Source organism: Parus major, chromosome 2 (genome assembly GCF_001522545.3).
Source record: "Parus major isolate Abel chromosome 2, Parus_major1.1, whole genome shotgun sequence".
Taxonomy (NCBI): Eukaryota; Metazoa; Chordata; class Aves; order Passeriformes; family Paridae; genus Parus; species Parus major.
The window spans coordinates 121,169,877-121,195,725 of record NC_031769.1 but is presented as its reverse complement, the minus strand read 5'-3'; the positions used below and the strand labels follow the sequence as shown (position 1 = coordinate 121,195,725).

The 25,849-nt window shown below is 36.1% G+C and overlaps 1 protein-coding gene and 1 long non-coding RNA gene across 3 annotated transcripts in view; one reads left to right on the top strand and one right to left on the bottom strand.

Moving 5' to 3' along the window:
• The window catches only part of ZFHX4 (zinc finger homeobox 4), a 149,981-nt gene that overhangs the window by 30,396 nt on the left and 93,736 nt on the right, over positions 1-25,849 (bottom strand). The gene's annotated exons all lie outside the window — the stretch shown is intronic.
• Positions 17,042-24,805, top strand: LOC107200365. Its single transcript, XR_004496142.1, has 3 exons — positions 17,042-17,365; positions 17,530-17,609; positions 18,376-24,805. It is a non-coding gene; the product is annotated as an uncharacterized LOC107200365 (long non-coding RNA).

Here is a 25,849-nt window from a genome sequence, read left to right as displayed (position 1 = left end):
CAGAGGATGACTGAGGAATAGATGCCTCACTCATTCAGGATCTTGACTGCATCCTCTAGTGGTCGTATTTCATCTTCAAACAGGATTCCTAATTTCTCCTTTAGGGACTCAGGGTGAATAACGGCACCAACCCGTTAATAACTGTTTCTAATCACTGTGTTATATTCAGAAGTAGAGCGCTTAGAAGGCAGAACTTCCCACAAACAAGCCTATAATTAAGTGATGATCATCATATTGACCAGAAAGTGCTAACTGGCAGTTACTATCAAATTGTATCATTTTGTTTTGTGGTGCATCATTTGAATTTTTATGGCAGCCTAATGCTTCTCGCTGAAATGTATCACTGTGCCAGAGGAGGCTGACTGCAAAGCTGGCTGGACAGAGTGTGCCGTGCTGGCTCCTTCCCAAAGAGTGTCACAAATCACACCCACTTCATCCACCCACTCCACCCAGCAGCCTGTATTCCCCACTTGCCACACTCAGCCTCACCCCTCTGGCTGCTAGAGGGAGGCAGATCTCATCTACCCTACTTGGTTTTGCTTCTTAGCTTCCAAAGGCAGAAAACATTCAATATCACCAGTTAAACTGCCTAGCACCTCATTATTTCCTAATCTAGTTTATTCTAATTTTTTTATTTTTTTTAAATTTTGTTAAACTGCAGTCTACTTCCAGCTGCTGGAAAAGGAATGTTCTCCCCAGAAGTTTGGAGGGGTGGGGTGTCCTTTCCAGTCCGGCTGCGGTGCAAGCTCTCTGTCCCTCTCATTGCTGCCTGTGATTATCTGCTTTCTAGTCCCCCTCCTGTAGTCTCAGAGCAAATCAGAAAAAGAAGCATGTTTTACTCTGGTAATAGTGTGAATGTGGAAAAGACTTGTTGGTAAACTTATGCTGAACAATACTGATTTATCGGAAAATAGGAAAATTTGTAGGTTTTATTTTTGTTGTTTTATTTCTACACTAATATTTTATCCAATATTTTGTAAGAACCAAAAGAAGCATATGCTGACAAAACCATTAACAGAGAATGTCAGCTATTCAGAATGAAACTCAGAAATGCTTTCCAGATGTGATTGGAGATGTACAGTTAATCATTTATTATGCAGAAAGGGATACTTTTCTTACTTGGCCATCTCTAGAAAGGCATTGAAGCATGAAACTATATTGAGAATAGTCTAACTTTTCCAACTGATCGTTACTTTTCTTTTGGCTGCCATTATGGTTCATAGAAAATGCTGTTTCCCCCATCAGCATAAAGCATGAAGAACACTACCATTGTCTGACTTGAACACTAATACATTTCCATCAAGGTTATGTAGAAAAAAAAAAAAATTAAACCTCATTGTTGATTCTTATTCAACATGCTGGATATACCCTGCCTAATTTCAGGCTTTGCTCTAAGTTTATTCTCTGTGGAGTGAGACACAGATATCTTAAGGGCACAACTCTGACTTTACATAGGTGAATTGCTAATTCCTTCCTGATTGCAAAAGGATTTTAAAATTAAGTTTAGTGTTTGGAATGCAGACGTTTCACCTGGACACTGCTGCTAAACACTGGAAGTTAGGTGGGTGAACCTAAGCCTGACCTAAAGCTCAGAAAGCCAAGGAGGGTTTCCTCATGATGTTAACCAGTGTCCTGGATGTTCATTTCAAGCCAGTGGGTGTAAAAAACCAAAACACCAGATTTTCACAGTATCTTTCACTTCACTTTTTCTGTTTTGCTGTTCAGCCTGTGTGTTCAATGTCCCCTCATATACAAAAACTTCTACTGTCTCCAGTTTCTCGCATTTTTCCTACATGAGCTGAGCTTCCAATATATCATGTAAGTCATGAGACTGAGTCTCCCATTCACAGTTTCCAGAAAAATCCTTTGGAGTTTATTTACAAAGAAACCACAGTGTTAATGAAGAACTCATTTAAAATGTCACTTAAATTATGTAATTTGTTTGTTACTCAGTTTGTGGGTTTCTCTCTGAAATACACTGTAAAATCCTTTTTATTTACCTTCTAGACTTTCTGAATTATTCACCTCTTTTTGGCTTACTAACAGTATGTCTCTGAAATTATCTGTAAAGAATTCTGTTAGTGCATATATTTCTTCTTTGTCTTTTGAGAATACTAGAGTAAAAGAATTTATTTTCTTTGCCATCTCCTGATCATTTTGGAATGACTATCCTCTGGTGGTCTAGCAGACCTAATGACTCCAGCAGGTTTTCTATTTCTCAGATACTTTAACAATTCCTGTTTAGCTTTTCTAGGTACCTCCACATATTTTCTCCTCATAGCCAATCTCTATGTTCAGTTTTATTAATATCACCTTGGCTTTATTTCCACTTTAAAGGAAACTTTTTTTCTAACCTGAATAAATTCCTGTATTATGTCTTGTAAGGTAGCTAACTACAGCCTTCCAGTTTAAATATTCACCTTTCTTGATGCTACATGTCACAAGCAGAAATAGCTGATCTATTTTTCCTGAACAAAAACAGTTTCTGAATTTTTTTAAAATAATCTTTACAGAATTATTTGTTGGGGGATTGAGGTGAGGGGGGTGTTGGTTTGTTTGTTTTCTACAATTACCTGACAAGTAGTCTATAGCATGTATAGAAATCCCTGGATTATTTTTACAAACCAACTTGTTGAAAACTTTAAGTCTGGCTTCCTTAACATATGCATACATGAAGTGGTCCTTGGGTTGTTTGTTTGGGTTTTTTTTTCAGAAAGACAACACAGGTGCTATTTTAGCTTTTCCTCCAACCCAGATCACAGTGTTGGAGTGATTTGTTAAGAATCTTCACCAAGACATCCACTGCAAATTACTCCAAAAAAATCTTCTGTAAAAACTGGATTTCCTGGCTCAGCTGGAGCTGTACTATTAAAAATACAGCATACTGACACATGGTCAAACTCCTCTGACAGGAGGAAAAGATAAAAGTCTGCTCATCAAAACCAATAAAAGTAGTAAAAAACAGCAGTACATTCCTGCCTTCTTGCTGTATCTTTGCCCATTTTGTTACTGTCTTTCCTTGCCTCCTCGAGACCCAATCTGGAAAATTCAGACAACAAACTTCTGAGTAATAACTTGAATATTATGAAATTTTGTGGAATGTTCTAGTATTATAGTACTTTAATGTGCTTGGAATGCATAGCCATAACATCACACATCTCTATCCCCTTTCTACGGTAGCAGGATACTTTCAATTTCATTACTGTGCTTCAATACCTAAACCTGTTTTTTTCTTGCTGCAGTTACTGAGGTCAGGATTTACACTATACTATTAATTAATATGAGTCCACTGCCAAGTTTGTTGGAGACAATTTGATGGTACACTCTGAAGATGAGCGATATCACTTGGTTCTCAGCACAATGATACATGACTCACAAATACGGAAATAGAGGAGATGGCAGACATAGATTTTCTGAATTCAAAAATGCCGATTATATCCAGGGGTTCTCCCCGGGCCAAGTCAAGCATTTCAGGTCACCTCGTCTTCCTATAGAGCTACTTGTATCACAGCAACAGAAGGGCATGATTTGGCTTGGTCTGTACCCATTTTGCTTTTCACTAAACCAGTGCAACACAACAGATAATTTCCTCCATCTTTCATTTCCTCTTTCCTCCACTTAAGTTTTTCAATTCTCATTGTTCTGTGTTCTGCACTACTCTTACCTTTCCTAAATGTCCCTCTAATTTGAAGGTGCTTTCTTCCATACCTAGCAGATGCCCCACATCCTCTAAATTAATTTTTATTGTCAGCAATATAATTCTACATTCCTGGAAGCAGAGGACATCCCTTGCCTATGGACTCCTCACTCACAACTGCCTAATGAGCACAAATCTACAGTGCCAATCTAGGTAAAGTCCTGAAATGCCTTGTGAGGTGGCTCTCTTAATACCACTGAAAATACCTCAGAGAAAGCTTCTGAACAAGACCTGACCTTAATATTTGTTTTTAATGTCTTTAGAAAAGTAGATAGGAGGACCCATTTGCAAGTGTAATCCAGACTTCCCACCATACATATGACTTTTCATTTACTTATAGCTTAATTTTTAAGTGCTTGAACTGAAATCAAGCCGTGCTGAATCCCTGCTGCAGGTTGGATAACATGTGCTTTTTTTTATTTTTTAATTTCAGCCAAACTGATTAATCTACTTCTAAGAATAGGATTAGGACAAATCTATTTTTATATGTATATGTACATTTTGGAAATCTTTAATGTTCCAGTGATTTTCATCTGGAACCCAAAATCTGGCAGACAGGATGATGTCTGGCATGTGGTACATTGGATTAAACTGCCCAAATTCAGCCAAGCAATATAGCTTTTTAAAAATTCTACTTACCCATGCTCAGAAAAGCTCTCTGCACTGAAGGGCTGACTTTCTGCTAGGAATCTGTAACCACTGAAGACACTCACACTCCCCATAGTGCTGAGAGCTCACCAAGTGCACAGGCAGTCACATCCCACTGAGCTTCCACAAACCTCTTCAGACAGCAACAACTTCATTGTTGTGTGTACAACCAATGCACATTCCTTCTCAAAGAGGGACTACAACTTAAATAGGTCTTCCAAAATACAAATTCTCCTGGCAGCTTCCCTGCACAACTAGACTGCAATCACATTGTCCTTAATATAGTAAAACAAATATTTCCATTACTGTTATTATTATTATTATTATTATTATTATTATTATTATTATTATTATTATTATTATTATTATTATTATTATTATTAGGCTGTGTATCGTACTGGGAGCTGGCAGCTATAGGAGAGCAGGAGCAGCATGTTCCCACTATGCTCATAGGTTGGCAGGAGCAAAAGAAGTATGGAAGTGAGATTTTGGGGCCAGAGAAAGAGCTGTAGAAAAATAGGCAGAATGTGGTATGAGGAAAAGAATAAGAAAGACCAGGAGATGGGGAAGGGAGTAGAAACTGAGGTGAAAATCAGGATCAAATGAAAAACAGATAGAAGGCAGGAGAGTAGGACTACAATCAGCCACACACCAAACTACAGCACCAAACTGGACTGCAGGAAATAGACCTGGCTAGGACCAAAAGTTCAAAAATGCACAGAGAAAATAATAGAAGACAATGATTACCAAGCAGTAAGATTAGAAACTTAATTTAGAAAAACATGGTGTCCCCCATGGCCCAGTATTAAATCCCTGATTTTTCATTATTACAATTCTTCTTGCTTAGTACCCTTCTGTACTACCCTTCACCAGTGTTTATGCACAGAGAAGACAAAAACATTCTGCTACTCTCAGCTGGATTGCTAGCTCTAGTAAGGGGCTCTGTGTGCAAATTCAAACCCACTGTTGTTTCATGTGACTTTTAGTAGAGTACTACATGGCCAATTTTTTTTCCCCAGATTAAGTCTTACTAGCTATGAGATTGTAGATGCAAATCCTACCCTCCACATCATGTTTTTAGAGCTATTAATAATATCACCAAAGTAAAATACTTTAATATCTTAAAAAATAAAGCACTCTTCCCTTCTGACACTACATTTAATATTTTGATCAAGCTCTACCTTATGCAAAACCTTCTGCCTTATTCACTACACAAAACTATTGATACTTATTAGTGAAAAGCTATTCAGGACTTTGCTCCTTATTGTTTAACATGAAGCCACACATTCTACTTACTACATATCTTCAACTTATTCTGAAAGTCAAATTATTCTTTCCATTATTGACTTCTTATTGCTGCACAAACATTAATGAATTTATCTTCATTGTCTCCTAAGAGATGAGTAGGCAATTCTGCAATTTCAGAAAGGGAAGTTATACAGAAATTGACATTAAAAAAAAATCTAACTTGGAGAACCCAGTTTGATACAGATGGGACCCAATTTTTTCAAAGTACATAGCACTATATAGCACTTAATATGCTCAAAGCACAGCACTGATTGCTTTCATTTGCAGCTCTGTGTGTTCAGCACTTATTTAACACTATCGTAGAGCCTCCAATCAAGTACTTAGAAAATGAAGGCCACACAGTTAGTGAGCTCCTATGAAAAGGCTGGCTAAGGTGACCTGCTTAGGAAAAAAAAAAAGAAAAAGAACTCTCTAGCAGAAACAGATATGGAAGCAAGTTTTTCATTGTCTTAAATATACCACATTATTTTTCTTCACACTCTATGCACAAGGATTCTCCTGGACTAGGTAGGCTGAATTTACAGGGATGATGTGAATAGAAGTGTAACAGTTTACTGATTTACTTTACTATAATAGATTCAGCTTAGCTAATTTAGGAGTAGTATTTAGGAATAGGACTTAAGAATTTAGGAACAGCATAGTGACTGTAGTTAGCAAATATCACAGTGAAACAGATATCTCTTCTAATACTGATGAAATGTAGTAATTTTGAGTTGGCAAACAGTGTTTTCAGACACAATAATCAACTCACACATGTTGTAATTACAAAAAGTACTGTAGCTTCTCTTATGATGGAAAGAGACAGGAAAGATGAAACACAATTACAACTGCAGAGATGTGCTACATTTGTGAAAATTATTGTTTTCTTTTTGAAACAAGATGTTTTGATCACTTCAGCATAAATTAGTTCCACAGTTATCGCTAAGATGAAAAATAGGAAAAAAAAAATATGGACTTTTTAATGTATTGGCATGGATTTTCTTTTGGTTGAATAAAGGTTTTCACAGAAGTTGAAATCTTGAGAGGCCACACTACAGAAAAATGGGCTTAAGTGAACACACGACATTTGATTTCCAGAAGTGCTCAGTGTTAATCTGAGCACCCATGGGCTGAAAGCTGAGCAGTTCTGAGAATCTCCACAGTCTCAGAGGAATTAGCAAAACGCCACACATTAGGCTCAGAGACTTTTTACCAATGCAAAATAGATGGTCAACACCTGGCCTTTAAGCAGATTTTATAGTCCTCATAAAACATATCCTCCATACACACCAACCTACAAATATATTGAGAAAGTTCCACTCATTTCAAATCATGTGTTCACAAAGCCATGTGTGCTGGGCTTTGAGGTCTGGGGATTATAATAGCCACTCGTTTATAGTAGCATTTCACTTGAAAAGTGGAACATGATGTGAAGCAAGCAGCACACAACTTCCAAAACCAGGAGAAAAAAAGAAAAAATACAAACCCTATGAAGTTTCTTATTATAAGAGCAAGATTAATTTAGGCACCTTCATAAAAAAATAAAATAAATTCTGCCGCTTACTGTATCCTTAATCCATGCATCTTTAAAGACTACTATTTTTAGTCTCATACAACATCTGAGCATACAATGTTGAGATCTTTTTCAGATATGGGTAAAAGAGCTTGAATTTGGTTTTTTACATCTTCTATTAATCTTTCTTTAACAGAAAAAAAAAGAATCTGTGAAAATTAAACAAGTGGCTTTTAGGCACAGTCCTATCTTTATGTTGCTGACAGAGAGTCAGATTTGCTGATCTTGGGACATTTCTGAGCCACACACATGAAAGACATGAAATGCTTGCATCTGACAAGCATTTCAGATAACCATGTGGAAATGCAAGATGAAGCAACTACTGGAGGCACCACAATTTTCTGTTTAAACACCTCTTTTTTGAGATACAGTCCCTTTAGTATCCCCAAGAATCTTGGGCAGATATTCTTTTTCTCTCCAATATGTACAACATATTCATTTGCCACTCATGGAACATTTTAAAATTGATTGTCTAGTTAAAAAGAAGTGCTCCAGTTCAATTCACTGCAGAAATTTCATTCAAGATTTTCCTTGCCTGTTTTATTTGCAACAGTGTCTATCCCAAAAGCACAGGTAGGGAAACAAAGAGGGGCTTTCTCCTCAGAATTTGTTGTGGAGATGAAATGGGGCATCCTCAATTTCATATGAACACTATTTGGGCAGGAACTTGTCATTAGTCTGTAATTTACATTTATCTAGATGCTTTGTGAAAGCTTCACATCTGGTGAGCACAGCACACTTGACACAGTCAAGACCAGCACAGATAAACATACTTGTTATACTCTCAAATGAGGAGGAAATAGGAAGAGACTCCTCATCCAAAGTTTTTCGGAGTTGGTATCTATTTTGAACTGTATGTGACAATGAGATGACATTCCTCACTCATTCCCCCATATATACAATTGTCATACTGCAGCATACAATTTTTCAGACTAAAATAAAAGCCATGTTTTAGCTGATGGCTAAGAGGGATCACATGCATGTTTTTGTATCTTCAGAGAATGTCAGCCTGGCAGGATGCTAAGCTCAAATGGATTGCATGACTTGTGCCCATTTCAAAACCTATGAATTCAAGTACTGTAGGCTACTTTTGGAGACCATCTCACAAAGTTATTACAAAGCTGAACATGATTAAAAAGAGAAAATATTTTCCTCATATAAATATATATTTATTTATTTACAGAGAAAAAAAGAATCAATTGACAAGCTGACTTCAACAGAAACTGAAAACACAAGAAATCAGAAGTGCATTTTAAATTTACTCCTAACTAGGGATGCTAGATACTTCAACATGAAAAAAGAAACAAAACAAAGCTGAACACTACATTTCATGTTTATGGGATTAAGGAAAACTATTTTGTGCCACTGAAATAAGGAAATTCAGGCATCAGTGTAACAAAAATAATTTTTATCTTTATTTAAGTAAGACATTTTAAGTCAAGTTAAAAAATAGTAATACTATTTAATCAGGATTTTCTTAGCTGTGACTAGCCCATACATCCTGCATTTCCAAATAAAACAGAAACAGGATTGGTCAGAAGGTCCATTTGGGGACATGGAATGTATTTCAGCTCTTTCTGAAAAATCAGGTACCATACCCTTAAGAGAAACAAGCTGAAAATGAAATCTGATTCAACTAGATCTTCTTCATCACAAGTTACTCATTGAAAATCATACAAGAAATACCACTTGAGACTACCATACATTCAGCATAACTAAGTTTGAACTCCATGCTTAGTTTCTAATAGAAAAAAAAAAAATCAAGGGTGAAAACAAAATTGCTAAATACTTCAAAGACAACATACAGGTTCAGCAGCTTTCAGTGAATTTCTTCCAGAAGCAGTTGCTGATCAAACTTTAGAGAAGACATCTTTCATGTGTGTTCCTTAATTCAAAATAGAAAAGTTTGCAGTCTTCTTGATGCTATCATTCATTCCCTCATAGCCAAAAAATGGACTGCTACTGGAAGCCAAGACCTACTGCTTAGTCTCTAGCCTCCAAAAACAAGTAGGGTGGTTCTGTGGGCTGAGTTATAGGTGAGTGTTACTGCTGGCAACAGGTAAGAAATGTCTTGTTGTAGGAATGTATGAAGAGTGGTCAACTTTTGGAACTTTGATGGGAAGTCTCATGATAAGTGCTATACACACAATCTCAGCTTTAGAGTTATGCGTGAACATGAGCTTTCATTTGATAACAAAGTTGAATAAAATAATGACATAGGGCAAAAAAAGAAGAAACAATTTTAAAAACACCCCCACCATTACATCAGGCCTAAGCCAATAGAAAACCTAAAACTCGACCCCAAATATGTTATAATCAACTCACAATTATTGAGAGTACAGGGGTGGGGTTACTTAAATAAAACAAAACCATATGTAAACTGCACTAAAAGAGCACATTTAGTACATTCACTTTTGAAGTAATTCTCTTACTTCCACTTGTAAACAGCAACCTATGGAATGAAGAAACTATGTTTAATTGTAGACCTGATAGGGCAATATTTGTTTTGTGTCATGTATTCTGTAACTATGGGCTGCAGCCAGTGGTGTGGGCAGCAGATAGGCTCTGGTTGAGCCACAATCCAAGTAATCAATTCACTGATAATTCAAATTTGACTTCTTTATAAATATCAGGAATTTTAATGCAGTTTTATGACTGTTGAATTATGGAATTGAAAATACTACAAACTGTCAAAAAATACAAGCTACCCTCCAAAAACCTTCCCCCAGTTAAATTCCCTTGGCTGTAACTTAGAATAACTGTAAGCCTTGTAAAAACCTTTTTACTGAATGTCTCCACCTATGTTTTTCCCCTCCAGCTACAAGCATATGAAAAAAAAAAAAAAAGCTGAGAAATGAAGAAGTTGTGAAATTTGATAATTGGGTTAATGATAATAATAAAAAGAAACCTTTGAACAATTGAGGACAAAAAACATCTTTTATTGGGAAGATGTTTTCTTCCTCAGATGAATTATAGATCAACTCTGTGGAAAACACTGTTTGATAATTATTCTAGGGCTCCTATGATTAAGAAAACAGTACACAGCCTGTTCCATTTTAAAGAGTCCCCACCCTTGCTTAAGCAGAAATGCAGTTACAATAATTTTATGGTACATAAAATGAAAACAGTTGGCCTACCAAGTAACAGCAAATCCGCATGCACAGCTTTATAGATGTGCAGGATCATTTAAACCCTGCTGTTTCATTTGAATTGTGTTGAATCTTTTTTTATCGTTTCTTCATCTAACCTAATTTTCCTAAACCCCTTATTTAATATTCCTCCTACTGTTTGTTTATTTCTCACTGAAAGAGCACAATAGCAACAGAAACTATAATTTCATATAAATAAAGGCCAGAACTGGTGCTACATCTTTTAAGAAGTGTGAACATTCCACTATCTCTTTCGATTACAGTGCTTCATGACTTTTCTTTGTTAGGGGAGAATTTAATACGACAAATAATCAGTCATGAAGAATGAAGCAGGACTCTGCTAGTGACTGCTGAGCCCAAATGATGCATTGTACAAGGAAGAAGACAATACAGTAATTCTTTGTAACAGAGGACACCAAAATAACAAGAAACACACAACACAAGTTCTAAACTATTATAATGAACTCTGGGACTAAAGACCAGATCTTAGGCTTTGATAAAGTTGTTTTCAGCAGCACACAGATGCCTAAAAGATGGTTTAAATGGCCGGGAGGAAAGCTCTGAAATGAAAAGGATGCCCAGTGGCACAGAGCCAATGTAGTCAGTTCATTCAAAGTGGACATTACCAATTCCTATGTGTAGAATAAGATATTCCAAACAGCCTTAAACTGACCTAAATCAGACCAGTTTCAAAAACTTTTTGGGAATGTCTGGAATTTACCCCAGTTAACTCCCTCATTTTTAATTGCAGAGTCGCACTGGTCCGGACATTGGTGCAATTCTGGAGACAAGTACATTTTTCAACACTCATGGTAAAAGAATATTAAAATTTCGAAGTTCTTCAAGAGCTGGAAATAGAATAAAGCTTTGTTTGCTATCTGCATTTTGAAAATGAGAAAGCACATCAGACTCTCTTCCTGAATGGAGCTATTAAATCTATTACAGAGGAAGCAAAGTGAAGTTTATAAGAATCTTGCCCTCTGAGAATTTCAATGGGTAAAAGCTGTGGAAATTTCACTTTATTGCCACTGTTCCGCCTACCACATGGGAGCACTTGTAATATTGATTAAATTGGACATGGACAGCAGAAAAATATGTAACATTTAACACAGCCTATGAATGCAAGAAAACAAAACCAGAAATTCCATTTGTTATTGCAGAGTCTAGAAAAATATGATGGGATGTACCTTCACTGCCACAGGAAAACAGTAGTGCCTGTGTTTGTGTCAGTGTTTGGAGAAGCTGCCATACCTAACTCTTAGTTTCCAGAAACACTGACTAAAACCTAAAGCCAGATCACTGTCTTGGAAGCCAGTTGGGAACTTGGACCCTGTCTCCTGACCTGGGCCAGACATCAATAATTCTATCATTGCACCCATATTTATGGTTTTATGCTTCAATATTTAGGCCTCAAGAAGTTTCATGTGTATTACCTCCCAAACTGAAAATGGTTGAAAGCCAAGTGGATTTCATTCCTTTAACAGATTGTTTGGCTCCTGGGAGCAATTTTTTTGCCCTTGGGGTGCTTTAGTCAGATATCTTGCTCCAGTATACGTGGAATAAAGTTTATGTTGCAGGAAGATGCCATCTTTTGGGGTTCACTATTTGCATTAAAATAGTTGTGACTAACTTTCTGGGGAAAGGCTTTCCCTTTGTCCTTGCTGAGCAAGGACCTCACTTCTTTTTTTCCCATTCTCAAGTGTCTTTCCAATCACATAAAGGGTATCCCATTTAATTTTTATTTTTTTTTATAAAAGTGACTAACTTAAGGATGCTCATACTTCTCACAATATCCATGAAATGATATACTGCTGTTTTGATTGAACCATATTAACTCATTTTCAGTGATCTTTTTTTTCAAAGGCTTTATTCAAAGACCTTTCTAATTCTAACTTGCCTTAAAATTAATCAATGTGGTGATACTCTCTCTCTGCCATAGCTTATCATTATGTAAGAAACCTAATATTTTCCAAAAAAATGGCTCTTAGTCTATTAATGGTCTTTAGATTATTTTCTATATCACAATTGCTATGCCACTTCTGCAAATGTGCCTAGATTAGCACCACCTACCCTTGGATTTGCTCTCTCTCATGAAGTGCTTGACATTTGCTCTGCTTTCTCAAGTCTGTTCCTTTAGACTAGCAAATTAAGAGGTGGACCTCTCCAATAATTTTGTATGTCTTGCAAATTACAAGCTTAAACAAAAAGCACTTGGGAAAATAATTTTACACATTCTAAACAAAATGAAAATCCCATATTGCCCGCACTGCAACTAATACCACTGTTTTTCAGATATCAGGTGCGCTGCTGGGATTTCTGAAAGAGAAGTAGGTTGGAACTTCAGATCTGTCATGACAGTATTCAAACTCTATTTTTTTTTTTTTTTTTAATTAAAATGCTCTGAGTGTATAGGGTTGTCAGCAAATATAACTAGAAGACTTAAGAGATCCTGTGGAAATCAGTTGGTATGGAATGCAACCAAATAATAAAAACCACCACAACATATATATTCCCTAATGGTGAATAATATGATAGAAAAACACTATTTGCTCATCACTATTTGTATATATAATGCATTTATTTCACTGGAATCTTTAGGAAAACTAAACATACAGCTTTGATTATTATTACTTAACCAGCTCAATGAAATAAGGGAAGAGGGACCAAGAGATGAACATTTTAGGTTTTGAGGCTTCCAGGACAAAATTATTTGATTCACAGCTACACCTAACATAGCTGAGTAACACAAACACTAATATCCTGTTTCTTACCCTGGATAGCAAATCTCGTACTTTTTTAAATCTAGCTCGTCTTGAACTAATGCCACTTTATAAAAAGAAGAGGAAAGCTTATCAAATATTATTCAGAAATCTCTGAAAACAGTAAATACCAGTCTTTTATTACAGCTCTGGAACAAAGTCAAAATTCTGCTAAGTTCCTAGTGCAGAGCACAACTAACTGGAAGCCTGGATGTTTCATAAGTGAGTTGCACCAAAGGTATCACACACTGAGATTCCAGGCCCATGTGTCATGCCCTGAAACATCTGCAACAGAACATAAAATTCTTAATAAATGAGATAAATAAAAGCGTGCACTTAATGAAGTAATCCTGAAAATATATCTATTCATCCACACAGATGAAAACCTGTTTATGAGTTTGCTTGGTGGGAAAGGAAATTTCTAAGGGACATTTTTCAGTTCTGTTGAAATACACCTGGAGTATTCTACGAAAAGTCAACACATGAGTTTAGCAGTGTGGAAATATATATAAACCACAAAGATTTTGATAAAAAGAAGCTGTGCAATCCTTCATATCTCCTTATATACAACAGTAAAAAAGAAAAGGCATTCCATTTTGTCATATTTAATAACACCTTGAAAAAAAGCCACACGTACTTTAGAGTTATGTAATATATTTCCATGTTTTAGTGGAAGGGAAGGTAACTACTTAGAAAATGCAGGTTTGCATTTTTATGCTAAATTAATGCTAATTATATTGCCACTTATACCACATTCACATCCCACTCTTGCAAATTGCTACAAACAATTAAGAGCAAAAATCCATTCAAGTTAACAAAATGACAAGCTTTCTGCTACTTCAGAGTATTTTTAGGTATGGTATGTTCTTAGCCTGAGTTGGTTTTCAGCTGTTCCTGTAATTCACAACTCCTCAAAATAACTCCATAACTCTCTCACTCTCTTACTTTTTTTCCTTTTTTTTTTTTTTTTTTTTACACTGTTTAATCAGGATGGGGATCTGAACTGTGAGTTTATCCAAACCAATCTCTTTTTAGTGCTTGGGGTTTTTGCTGTGCCAAACCACTTCTGGTGTTTCAAGCAAGGCAATGACAGCATACCTTCTTGTTATTATTTATGCATGGAAGGCCAAACCAAATGCTTGGGTGGGTCGCTGAAGACATGAAGTATGTAGTTTTTTCCATCCACAGGACCCCATTTACATTTAAATGAACTTGCTCCTTGTGAAAGATTGGCTCCAGCAGAGAATACCACATGACCACAGACATTGAAATTAAATCACAATCACAAGGATAGAAGCCACCAACATACTGCTAAAATCAACCTACAACACATATCTGCATAGCCTTAAATATGTCAGTAATAAAGAGAAAATGTTCCATTTAATTTTATAAGATGCATCCCACTATATTTTTTAATCCATGTGCATAATAAAACACTGCTGCTGGAAGCAAGAGTCAAAAACGTGAAACACAAAGCTACCTCTGCCATGGCTGGATTTCTCACAAGCAATAGGAAAATTGTCATGTGCAGCTCCAGGCTTTAAATGGATGATTTCTCCTGGCTGATGCTGGAGTGGCACTGACTTGACAAATGTGGGAAAGTCCTCAGCTGTGAGATGGGGGCTTAGGTTGTGGGCTCTTGGTCAATTGAAAGGTTGCATTAAATGTAAATTATAGGACTGTTACTTAGATATATACCCTTCTCAACCAGGTGAAAGGCAAACAGTGCCCTGCACTAATTCACAGATGAACTGGTGATAGGCTTGCTGAATAAGGCAAGCTGGCAGGCAGCAGGCAATTATAATTCTCATCTTTGAAGGAAGGAAGGAAAGGTATTTTTATATAAAACCATATTAAATTTCGTTTTTTAAGTGCCTCTACGTATTTCTCTTTTCAATTTATATGGAAAAGTATTAGGCAAAAATCTACAGCAGAACTGGCAGTAAATATCACAGAAACAATTGCTCTTTTATTAAATATTTATTGAAAAAAAATTCCTGTGCTTTCTCATTTTTCTTCTTCTGCTTCCAATATTTATTTACAGCTGATTATTAACATCTGCCAGTGTAACAGTTTCATCTGTACAGAAGCCGAAGGGTAAAAAAGTCACAGACCCCCTCTAACATGACCTGTAGTTAGACAGAAAAGAGTTTTCCCAGTCACCGCTTGGCTTCCTGTCTGTGACCTCTGAAAAGCATTGGAGGCCAGGGTTAATGGCCTTTCCAATCTCTGTGATAAGAATTCATTTTGTTCTATTACCAGCAGTTATCTCAGGAGCCTGCTGCATCACTTCAGCAGGGTTCAATCAATGAGAGGACCTAATGAAGTAACCAGCTGTAGCTCTATTTCCCTGGTCAACTCTATCAGACAAATAAGATCTATCAGTCACACCTTAAGGCCAGTCCTAGAAACAGCATCCTCACATGCTGAACCCATATGCATATGAACCAATGATACCTGGCTCTTTCTTTTTAATCTTCCTTTTAATATGGCTTTTCTAAGAGAAAATGGAGCGAAATGGGTTTGAAATGTTGCATTAAGAGGACAATAATGCTGGATTAAGAAACAGTGGATTTTCAGAACAGCAGGAAGCATTTGTATTAATAGCAAAAATAGAGTAAATTATACTGCATGTCAGATTTTTCCCCACCAAGCAACCCCTATTCTCCTTAGACAGTACTCTTAAAAAAAAATCTGTTTATTATTTTCTGCCTTATGTTACTATGTGTCATAAACAGTTTTAATTATGGGACTTAATTATTAGTTTGTCCCTTAGGAAACAGTATTATGGTAATACTCTTCAGTTAGATGCCAGTCAAAATAATTGTCAGTCAATTTTATTTTATATTGAAGTCAGATCACTGAAAATAAAAATGTTAATTTTGACAAATTGTATATATATGTAATTTTGTGATTTGTTATAATTAACTTTACATTTCCATACTTCAAAAAGGGCTTAATTACTTAGAAGTACAAACCTCCTTTAAAAGGCACTGGATTTGAAAATTGAAAAATAAGCAAAATAATAATAAAAAAGGCCAACTTCAGGACTTCAGAGCTGTGTATATCAAAGTATGACTTTGTAATTAATTAGAGGGTACAGGAGAAAAATTCAATTCATACTGCTTGAACCAGTGTCCAGTCTGACTTCATCGCTAGGTGTGACAAACTAAATTGCAGCAGGCCTCTGCAGGCAAATAACTGAAAGTGGGAAGGCATCTTAGAAGAGTGTCATATTTGCTGAAATGTTGAAAGCCACATGTAGCTACGTTTATTTTATTGGGTTAATCTCAGTGAATCTCATGAAATGAAATTTGTATCCTTTTAACTCAACTGTGTGCTTTGTCAAAATGAGACAAAATAGTCCTCCTATGTGCTGCTGAGGAGAGAGACCGTATCCATGAAATAAAGCTAAAAGTCATTACTATTCAGCATGCATACACATAGTGTACATAAATGTCTATATAATTAAAAGCTAGGTGTCATTATGCATATAGTAATACATCTGATGGATTATGACACACAAATTCCAGAGAACATGTGCTTCATATAAGTGCTTATCTCTCTTTTCCCTATGTGCAAAACAAGGTCATTCTGCTTTTGCAGTCTGGCTGCACTACTAAAACAATATGAGTATTACTTGTAGAATCAAAGGAAATCCAAGAACTCTTCCTTTTTAATTTTAAACCAGCTTACTGAAAAAGAAGGGGAAGAATGTGTTTTAGTGGTGCAGTTTGGTATTTAAGGAAATCACATTTCTGCCATAGATACCTGGGTAGATTCGAAAAGGACTGAAATATCTATGCTACATATGTAAACAGATAAGATTATGCCTAGCAGGCATTTTGGGAACATCTGTCAATTTTTTTATGGAACGCACTGATTGTGGGCTATTGATTGCATTTAAACAAAGTTGTTTCAAAAAAAAAAAAATCAGCTAACAATTCGTGTAGAAAGGACTGATCAATATTTAAATGACTCTCTTTATTGATTTAAAATTAACTTTCAATTAAGAGATCCATAGGACTCTTAACTGCGACACTTATCCATTCAAGAGAAAATAAAGGTACATTTATCGATACACTTAAACAGCAGTGGCTGGTTTCCTATTGATTCAGTCATTTGCGCTGGGATTCGTTAGCGTCATCTGACTTTAACTCGCTTACCAGGTCCTCACAGTGTGCCATGCTGGAAGATGCAGGAATGCACAAAACGATACAGGGGAAGCAAACGGAATTAGATGTATGCAGAGGTAAGTCATACTTATGCTTTTTATGCCTCCTAATGAAGGAAGAGTCCATTTAAATACTGCCTAGCTTTTGAGTTTGGTCAGGCACAAATTCCTGTCAACAGACCTGTTATGCACTGTTTGAGACAGGAAACATAAAAATGAATGAATTTTTTTCGTATTGATAGGTAACAGTTCTACTGGCTGGTATCAACTCTGACAACATCACCTATTTGTGTGTATTGATTAACATATAATCCATAGGAAGGTAAGCTCATTGTTTGCAGAATGATTTTAAGTGGCAGTATTGTGATGTCCTACATATGTTTCTCTCTCTCCCTCTCTCTCTCTCTCTATATATATATATGTATGATATTTAAGACCAATATAATTTCATATTGTGGAATCAGCCATCATATGGATTTTTGAAAGACTTACTGAGACATTTGAAAGTAAACATTGTATGTATCTCTGCTTAAAAGAAAAACTCAAATATATTTGCACTAAACAAAAATATACTACAATAGCATAGCTATAACTATAAACATGTGCAAAAGCATCAGTACATTTAGGAACACAAATTAAAACCAGGACTGTAATTACATACTTCATTATTTATATGTATTCTGGGTATTTTAGTATACTATGGAAGCTGGACATGTAATCTCTATAGTTAATAATAGACCAAATTCATCCCAGGTGTAATTTCATTGAAGTCAACAGACCTGGAACTGCACCTGGAATGAATTTGGCCCAACGCTATGAATGCCTCCTGACTCTCGCCAGCCTAGATTTACATATAAGATATAACACAAAAATGAAATAAAAATAGAAGATGTCCAGGAGGCATAGCATGTTTACAAAGCAGAGTGGTAATAACCTTGCCTGATATATATGTGGCAGTGCTTTGCTTAGCCAGACAGTATCACTGGGAATGGGGGAGGGTTAGCTCTGACGGTGGCTCAGGTTTGCCTGTATCCCTTCATGTCATTGCCTATTTCTTTCTCTTTTTCTCTTTCTTTCTGTTTTTGAAGCTTCATAGCCCAGAACCGTCCAGTGAAATGAAGCAGCCCCAAACTGACTCATTTATTACCTATTCATTTGTTGTGATGAAACCTCCAGGAGCAAAAAAAAAAATGCTGCAGTATAGTAATCTTTAAACATTAAGACCTATTCTGATCAACTGAAATTATTCCTTAAACTGAGAACCACAAACAGAACGTATATAAAATATAACTTGCATGTGTGATCACCAGCATTCTGTTTCAAAAAATTATTTTGCTATGAAACAAGATCAAATTCTTTGAAGCCTGGGTGTGTTTTACATTATGTCAAGCTGCTGTTTCCATTATTTCTTCTTTGTCCACTAAAGGTTAACTCGTACTTACCAAAGGCTCATTTGCAGAGTTATGATATGAATCAGTGATATCTTTAGGATCATAATAAAACAGAAAACTGGTTTTGGACTTTTGCTGCTGGGTGAGAGTCAAGATCAGAAAGACTAGTGTACAAATGCAAAGCAAATACCACCTCCTAATATTTCTAAATCACATAATGTTAGTGTAACATAATTTGGAATATATTATGATGGTTACAATTACTAAAAAGTGCATGATGCCATTATTTCCAACTGGAAATTAGATGATTATACTAATTAAGTGATAGCAGGTGGCAGAATGACTGCTACAATCTTCTCTGATGTGCAGAGAGAGATGCACGGTTCACTGTCTAAAACACTCAGGAATAGTAACAATTGGCTTAACCAATATTCTGTCCCAAGATGCAGAATAAGGATTCACTTTGATTTAACACTTCCTTATCACATCAAAGAGGTGAAGGGACATCTTTATGGATTGGCTTAGGAAAAAAAAATGCTACCAGTTCAGCTTCCACCCTTGCATCTAACATTTCTTGGTATAACAGAATTAAAGTATGAAATGAATTCCAAGAGAATCATGTAATTCTAAAATGTCAGCAACCTTCCTTTAAATTGCAACTGGCCTAAATTCATCATTACTGCTTTTAAGTTCCTCGATTCGGAATTGCTATAGATGTGCTATTGAGTCTCGTAAGTCAAGCAAACTGGAAATGCTGTAGTAAAATGAATATTTCTCTGTCAATAAAAGCACTAAATACTTTCAAGAATATATGTGGTCATTAAATACATTTGAGTTTTAACTCAAATTTACTAAGCAGTATTTGCACATTATTTTTACTGCAGGATTTGAAGATTATTCACAATTTCACTGAGTTAGAAAAATAATCCTCCAGTCCTGTGAGTTATTTCAGATGTTGTTTTTCTTGTCCTCTCTGCTGTGTTCAGACTGAAGTAAGGCTAAGCCATCATCCACAATTAGTTTTCCAGATAATTCATCATTAGTTTAAAAACTATGAGATATGTTTAAGAAGCTACTCTCTTTTATTTGGACTTCCATGTGCTCCTGGACTGTGACCTCAGTTTAAGGATGGCAGGGGAGCAAATATGCTGAAGAAAAACCACGCTGTGCAAGAATGCAACCACCATATGCCTAAGAGGCAAAAGAAGTGATTCTTATAAATGATGAAAAATAAATGTTATCTAATTTCTGAAAACATCTTATCTAGTTTCATCTGTCTCTGTAGCATTCATTTTAGTTTTGTTACTGTATTTCATACTACAGATCAAAAGCATGGCTGATAAGACTTAAGTTTAGATATATTTGTAACATGCTATGATATCTTACAGCATAGCTGGTTCGTTCAAACAATTACTGCCTTTTCCCTCTACATCTTGCAAAGCCTTACCGGTGGCACAATTTAAAGAAACATTTTTGCTATCTGACTTTCCACAGGTGAACACAAGAGAAAGCTGGATCAGAGAGCAGAAGGTGAAAAACTATTGTTTTGTTTGTTATATAACATATTTGTTATGTCGAGCATTACATTGTGGTGCTATTCTCTTCTCAGTGATGACACGTGCAAATTAAGCTACCCTACTCTTCTTCTAAAACTCACATAGTTGTATGTGCTATGACAACCACAAATACTGTGCAGAGTATGTCTTTAGCAAGGACAAAAAAGAAAGTTTTTCCAACTTGGAAGCCTAAACCAACCTTTTTTTTCAGAGTGAAACTTGAAAGCTTGTGAAAATGGAAGGAAACAAAACTTCTGATTACAAAAAATGCCTTATCTCCTCCATGAATGCCAAACTGCTCTACATTTAGAATGCTATCACACAGACGTTGCATCTTTTCCAGGAAAAAAATTGAGCTAATTTCCTGCAATGAGCATGAAAAATATCTCCCTCTCTGTGGCTAAAATAAAAAACTTTACTGCTGCACCCCTGGATATTCAATTACCTGTGCAAATGGGAATAATGGTAGACAGTTACTCAGAGGCAGCTACTGGAGAAATTTTAACTTGTTGTTCAACTAAAGAAAATAACATCATCATACTATAGGCGTGAGGCCAGGTCTCTTACCTTCACATGTCACTGATTAGTTCAGCCTTTGCTGAACAAAAATCCTTAATCTTCTCTTTTTAATATTGAAGAGGCAAACCCTCTTTCACCTGCATGTGGAGTTTCCTTTTCATCAAAGCTCAGGAGATTCCAGAAACAAAATCAATGTATGCATGTTCGGAGCAGTTTTCAGGGTTTTGTAAGACAAATCTTTCAAATGGGAGCTAGTTTAATGCTATTGAGCTGAGTTTCGATCTGACAGAGTGAGTGAACAACACAGAAACAGTTCACTTACCACTGCTCACACTACAGGAGGTGGGAATCAGGTACAGTTCTGTACAAATACAGCTGTGCAATTTCTCAGTAAACTCTTACCCTACCTAATCCAATGTTAAATGCAACCATACAGGGTTTAAACAAACAAAGACTTAAGAAAGAAATGCAATTTATTCCTCTGCAGTAATGAGTGACAATTATGGTTTTCTCAAACAACATACAAACTAGTGAAAATTATGACTAGCTCTGCTAAATTTAATAGCTAAGCTGGTTTTATCTATACCATATATCTACTGCTAAGCTGGTTTTAACTGGAGCATTTTCAGATTCTGTGTCCTAACAGAAAACTGTATCTGAACTATGATCTACAAATATCCTGTTCTGCATTTCCCTCTGTTTTAAAACTTCCAACAACTTGCATTCTGGATTCTTTCTGAAGAAAAAAAAAACATTTAAAAGAGACTCAATTTTATTGCCAGGCATTTTAGGTTAATATGAGTTGTAGCACAGCTTTGCACAGACAGATTCTTTTGTTCCTATGCTCTGATTCTTTGAATGCCAATACTTCAATCAGCTTAGAAGCAGAGACAATTCATTCCTCTTCTGAGAAAATGGTATTATAGCCACATGTCCATATCACTAGTACATCATGACAGTCTCCACGATCATACATCTGATTAGAAAAACGATCACTAGTCATTTCTTGAGCTATTCAGTATCTGGCACAATAGAGTATATGCTTCCTCTGTACTATTTAGATTCCTTCACTTTAATAAACAAACTAATGAGACCTTTAAAAATGCTTAAACATACAACCAGGGTGGCAAAGTGTGAACTGAAATGAATCAAACAAAAAACCCCAATATTTAAGTATGTCTGTTACTGTGGCAACATGCCCACACTGGCTTTGGACAATTCCAGGTTTATCAAAGGGACAATATTCTACTAAGACAACTGGGGACTAAAAGGAATAGCGTTTGCAACCCATTTAGTTCAAATACAAAATTCCAGGCCTTCAAAAATACAAACATCAGCTTCTCCTGCCATTATTCAGTTCAAACCCATAGCTCTAAGTTAACAAGAAATGTGATTGTTGTGTTAACCCTGTGTTAGTCCTAAATGTTCCTCCTTTCATAATGTGCAGGTGAGGTAATGAAGTTCTCTTCAAAAGGGACAATTAGTACTGTTCCTTCTGGTGTGCTTAAATATCTGCAGAATTTTGGCTGATGTACATAATACACTTTTGTAATCCATACAGAAATACTAGATGGAAAAACATAGCAATGCATGTTTCACACACTGTACAATATGAGCAAGTTAGTATAAATTTTAAGAGTGAGAAAAATCAGGACCCAGGGTAGGTTCCTCATATTAGCAAAATTCCAGCAGGCTAGCCATCTTCCTTACATAAAAAAATGTCTATTATCCGGTGTAATTGAATAACTCTCTGATAATTACATCAGCATTTTAATAGTATATAAATAACCTCTCCCCTAATTACCATTTTGTTCAATTTTTCATATATTGCAGTGCTATGAAAGGAGGTTCTTGGTAAAGTACTTTACCCTTTCAACAACAATTAATAATTCAATTAACAGGTCTTTTTTTAAAAACAAAAGCTTATGGAGAAAGAGCAAGGAGGTCCACAGTTGAAAGGAGAGCTCTCTGTTATGCTATAATCATGGCTTCATGGCTGTACTAGTAGAAAATTTGTTCATGGCTTATTTCTCTTTCTGTGCAGCCCCTCAATAGAAATGACACCTGCTTTTTGGTGCTGTGAATAAAATCCTGTTCATATGACTGAAAATACAAGTGCACCTGTGTAGTTTGGAAATTAAAAATAGGCACATCCCCATGCCAGTTTATTTTTCACACGTGAACTTGTATATTTGTTTTTAAAAGAACCCACAGAGACAGTAACGTCACTGAAGTCTTGACATTATGAATTAGAGGGGAAATACATTGTCAAAAGCAGAAACCGAATTTTCTCCCACCAAACATTTAGACAGTCACACTTTCCTTTTCCCTAGTGTCAGGGAAGGAAAGTGAAATGCACGGCTCAGAAAAGCACTGTTGAACAGAAGATGCAGTCCTCACTCAAGCATAGCCTGAGTGAGAAGCCAAGCATCTGAAAAGCTTTGAATCACGGGTGACCCTGTAGCAAAACAAAATTGTGTTAAATGAACGGCTGACAATCACAACTGTGGTTCACATAGCAGTAATATTCAGAGGCTATAATAAGGTCTGCAACATTAATGTTTTCAGACTTTATAATCAGTGTCATATTTTGCTAATTTCCAGGCATTTTATTTACCTCATGACAGAGAATGCCCCAGTTAAACTTACATCTACTGTCAGAATTTCAAAATGTCATCTCAAGTTTTACAGAAACCTCATTCTTTTCAGAAGTAATTAGTTAAGGCATAGTTTGCATGGCAATTAAAAACCACTTGCTTGCAGAAGCTTGTAAGCATTATGTAATTTTTTTAAACTACAAGTACACATGCATATTCTTGCCTCCAGCTTAAATACAGTGAATGTTGTAGTTGGTTGCACAGGAATTGTCTCAAGAACATAAAAGCAAGCCAAACACGATTGTATTCCAACTAAAATTGCTCTCTTTATACCGTGTATTGAAACTTGATAACTGTTGGTTATAAAATTCCTTTGATTTTCTGTAGGTAATAAAATACTTTGGCAATTACTATTGACAGTTCTGGATAATCTTGAAGGCTGCCTTGCCTGAAGAAGATGAGTGTTACAAATCACTCCACTGAAAGAGGGAAGAACAGCAGCAGGCAGCAGACAGGTTTCAATTTCACAATGCTGATTATCTCATTCGTGATTCTATGCATGCCTAAATCTGAGGATCCCTCAAGCAGCTATATGGACTTCTACTTTTAAAATGCCTATTACGCTTTCATACTTTTTGCTGCTTCCTGAAGAGTGCCATTTCGCCAAGCTTAAATAGCAGAAAATTGCACTGCTTTTCCTCTGCCCATCTCCTCAATCTCTATTAACCTGCACAAGAACAAAGGAGTATGATAGTCCAGCTATAGGTTGGGAAATAGGTTTGAAGTTGTTTTTCATTTACTGGTACCTATCTTCCTGATTCATAAATGTATTTGAACAATAACATTATTTTAATACATTACCTAATGACTGAAAGCATAGCCTTTAATTACATCTCTATTTATACTAATAAATATGCTCTGTGTTCAGAAATACATGCAGCTATTGTTTACACGGGCATCAAATGATACCGTAGTGCTGTCAGCATGTGTCAAGGCTTAAACAGAAAGGAATAAAAAAGAAAATAATGAAAAATGCTGAGGGTTTTTGTTACTTTTTTTTTGTGTTTTTTTTTTCTTTCTTTCTTTCCTATCTAGGCTACAAGAGAACAAACAGAAGCAGCTACAAGCAGACTGGAAAATTGTTGAAGCACCTGGTTCTAATGCTTGCAGTAGGCCTTTATTAGATGTCATAAACTGAATGATGCATTACTCTGTGGACAACTTATAGCCTGCAAATGTTGAGGTAAAATGGAGGACAAAGAATTCTTTTAAAACAAAGAGGTTAAACATTCCTTTTTAATCAAACAACACTTATTAGATGGAGGAATCATAATAGGCTCACAGAGATCGGAGACTATTTGTGTTACTTTTTAATGTATTTCTGTATCGCTTTAATAAATAAAAAGTATTTTACTTTAATAATTCACATTTTATGTATGAGTGATTTACAGTCGATCCTGTATTTCACCTTTATCATTAAACAAAGGAAAAGCATTTAAAAATCCTATTGTTGATATAGGTTTGGCAACCCAATCTCAAATCTAAATACTTGCATTAAAATCCATGTAGGCAGTCAATCACCAAACAACAAAAAGGTAATTTTTGTCCATCAGAAAATGTTTTAAAATAAGATCTGCTTTGCATTTAAAAAGATAAAAGAATGTTTTCTAAAATGACAATTGCTGGTTGGCCACAGATTCTGGGCTTTAATCTCATGGCCAGCTCAAATTTCCCATTATGTCTGGCGGAGGCTTAGGGGGACAGAGAGGCCAAACTGTGGCCCTTTGACAGAAGTGGGGGTTTCAGCATGGAGACACACAGCTGTTGCTCACAAAATGCAAGTGTTAGAAAACCTCACTACTAGGTTGGGTTTGTTTTGGTTTTTTCCTTGCTGCTAATAAAAACTTAAAGTGTTTTCTGTGCTTTCTATAAACAGTGCACTTAAGTTTTATAATCTAGTATATCTTATTAAGCGTGAAGTCTGCTGATCCCTAAATTATTCATAACATGGTCCAGACTGATTAAGATTGGCTTGTTAAGGAGCACAAGAAGCAATTAAACTGACAAGGCAGTGCGGCCTTGATGTATACATTTATTATCACAAGAATACCCAAAGTGAATGCCCTTATTAAGCAATGAATTTCACCTCACTGGCCTTCTACCATTGCTGCCACAGGCAGAGAGAGCTAGGAACAACATGTCAAAAGCTAACTCTGAGGAAATGCCTATCTTCAAGTGAAACCGATTTTGTAATGAACCTTTCAGTTCACTCCTGAGGTAATAAATCCTGACTGGTGCATTAATTACTTGATAACATCCCATCAAAATGCAAATGCAGCACTTGACCCATAGGAATGGCTCACTAGCTGTTAACTCTTCAGGGTATACATAAATTGTCTGTTTTCTTTTATCAAACAGGGCATTTATTTCCATCTTGCTAGGGTGAATGTCACTCCTGCCACCCTCGGCCCCTCAGTGGCCTGACACCATCATTTGCAG